Source organism: Saccopteryx leptura, chromosome 2 (genome assembly GCF_036850995.1).
Source record: "Saccopteryx leptura isolate mSacLep1 chromosome 2, mSacLep1_pri_phased_curated, whole genome shotgun sequence".
NCBI classification, from domain to species: Eukaryota; Metazoa; Chordata; class Mammalia; order Chiroptera; family Emballonuridae; genus Saccopteryx; species Saccopteryx leptura.
Genome location: NC_089504.1, coordinates 322,587,858 through 322,590,998, shown reverse-complemented (window position 1 = coordinate 322,590,998; position 3,141 = coordinate 322,587,858).

Genomic DNA, 3,141 nt, shown 5'->3' with positions numbered 1-3,141 from the left:
TCAGAGCCCGCAGCGCCTCCACCAGCAGCCCACGGGGCTTTAAACCCGGGAGGGGCGGAGCGGGGGCCGGTGGGGGAAGCCGCGGTGCCGGCGGCCACCCCCAACCCGGCGGCGAGCCCCCCACCCCATTGGCCCGGTGGGCCTCGCCCCGCCCCGTGGCGGGTGGGGTCAACGCCTCGTGCCCGCCCCCTTCTCCTCCTCCCACTCGCCCCAGGTGAGAGCTCACCTGACGCCTGGACGGTCCCGGGACGCGGCGGCGGAATGTGAAGATCCCCCCGGCCTAGAGAGGCAGGGATGGTCGGACTAGGTGGGGATCAGGGAGTTTGCGCTTCTTCGGGGCGGGGTGGTGAAACGCGCAGGACTCTCTCCCGCGAGGTACGGGGGTGCGGGCATAGGAGCGAGGTGCGGAAATGGGAAGGAGGCGCCTGAAGTCTGCGGAAAAGCTGTGTCGGGTCTGCTCCTCTGCCCAGCAGGTGCGCGTTTCTCTGCCCCAATCCCGGGATGCTTGAGGACAGGACCAGGTCCTGACGCAGAGCTGCTCTCCAAGAGCGCAAAAGGCGCCCTGGTGGGTCCCCACAGTCAGAGCGGAGCAGGAGAAAGGGAGCTTTCTTTCTAAACGAAAGACTGTCAAGGACAAGGTGCACAGCGTGGGCCTCGGTGGGCGTTTGACAAAGTGCTGCTGATGTTCGCAGGACAGAGCTGAAGTGGGGGTGGCAGACCAGGGAGGAACCTGCTTTCCCAAGTGTGTAGATGCCAGAACCTCTCTCAGACAGGATGGGCATCTCCAGGGTTGGACCACAAAGCTCGGTCTTGCTTATTCTTTCTAAAAGTTTAACCCCAATTTCTGCAGCGAAGGTGCAGTAGATTAAGGCAGCAGATGGCACCAGTTTAGGAGGGAGACATACCACAAATGACCCAAGCAAAACTTTAAGTGTTTTTGAGAGTCTTGAACACTGGGTCAAATCAAGCAAAACAAAATATAACTTGCACTGAATGTCAAGATCTGCATGTAAAGTTTCCAAAAAATCAGCCATGCATGTAGAACATCAGGTGACAGCCACCTTGGCTTTGTGGTGGACGTGGGCTTGATTGCAGGCTGGGAGACTGGTGGAAGGTGGCAACTGTGACGTTAGGTGGTGTTAGCAGAGGAAGGCCTCCCCTAACTCCCAACAGCAAGGCTCTCTGAGCTCAGTCTCCCTATCAAATGAACGGAGTGATTAGATAGTGGATGATCTTTTAACAACTCTGCCAGTCCTATCAAGTCTCATGGTTCCATTTATTGACGTGCCCAGCCCAGTGTGATGAGCAGAGACCTAAAGTCAAATCATGTAAATAAGAACCCCAGATATGAAAATAGGGATAATGGCAAATACCTCACAGGATTTTTGTGCAGATGAGCATGATGCCAAATGCCTAACAGGTGCTACCAGGCAATCTCAGGTGGTTGTTATAACTGCAAGCAGCACCAGTGATGTGCTGGTAAGTGTTTACGTGCTTTCGGGAGTGGGGAGAAGTGTCTGATTTGTATCATTTGCTGATTTCTGTGCTGTAAACATTTTAAGCTACCAATGTGATGCCATCCAATGTGGAGCTAGGGAGAGATGAGCGGGTGTGAGCCAGCTCCAGCACACCCTGGGTAAGACCTTGAACCAGGCACAACAAGGCTCAGAGAAGGGGAGGCCAGGCTGGACCAGTATGAGTCTGACAGGAGGCCCCTGCCCCACCCAGTGGGCACTGAGTTGGGGCAGGCGAGGAGGGAAGAGGTCCAGCCTGGGCTGCCCCAGCTGCCTGTCCTGTTTTCACACTCATAAGTACATGCTGTATGCACAAGCACACACAAACATGCACCTGCCTGGAGAAGTGGGGGGTGAGGGGAACACATTCTTGCAAAGTGATACATTTTCAACATTTCATAAAAGTTACATGTTAACATTTGAAGACTAAGGCTGTGATGCAAAGAAGTTGGAGGAAGCACCAAAAATTCAACAGAGACATCAGTGGTTGGACAGTGAGCTACACTTAGAAAACATCCAGTTGGATATTCTTCAGCCCCCATCAGCCAATGGCCTGAACCCTGCCCCCCTGGACTCCTTCCTCCTGATGTTAGACTGGTGCTGCTCTCTGTCTGCTGGAGAGGACCCCAACTTACCCATGAAGACATCAGAGTTCTGCTGCTGCCTGCTTGGTCATAAGGGCTTCTTGGAACTGGCCAGGTGGCAGTTCATGTTTCCATGTACCAACCTTGGTGTGTGTGTGCAATTCCCAGCACACGGTCTCACTGAAGCCTCGTGCTCCCTGTGAGGTTAGGGCAATTGTTCTCCCTATTGCACAGAAGAGGAGACTGAGGCTCGGTTAAGGAGCTGGTGCCTGTGACTGAGCTGTAAGTAGTGGAAGTAGGAATTGAGCCCAGCTTCAGCAGGACTGTCACACTAAATGTGGCTCACGGCTGGCTGGGAGCCACCCAAGCACAGCTTGACAGTGGCCTTGGCATAATTCATCCTTATGGAGCGTCATGTACCCCCTAAGTACTGACCCTCAAGGGGCTCCAGTCTGGGGGCAAAGATGGCAGTGAAAACAGGTCATCTCCACAGTTGTGGTTCTGTGGGGTCCCTGAGGAGGACAGAAGGGGTGGCCTCAGTAGTTACAGTCTTGTGTCATAAATGGTTTGTGATTTCCACCTTCCCCTCTGCCCTCTTAGCTTCTCAAAGGAGGGCCTGAATTTTATTTCTCTCTGTATCTCTGAATCCTGGCACAAGGCCCAGCACATAGTAGGTGCTCAGGAAATATGTATTGTTTCCAGCTTATAACCTTGGTCTGTGGCAGTTTTATGGGGCTTCAGGGATAGAAAAATCATGCTGACACAATGCATGCTCACAGAAGCACCCTCTCCCCTGCTCAGACCCGTGCTTCATTATGCACACACACACACACACACACACACACACTCACACTGTGACACTGTACAACACAAGCCCAGGCATTCAGTGACATACAGACTCCCCACACCTCCCCCATGAATGTCTAAATTCCTAGGCAGACCCACAGCTGCTCCTGGACCCACACGTTCACACAGGTATGCAAGAGAAGCATTTTTAGACATCCACATGCAGCTACCTGTCTCCATTAACCAGCCCAAGGCAG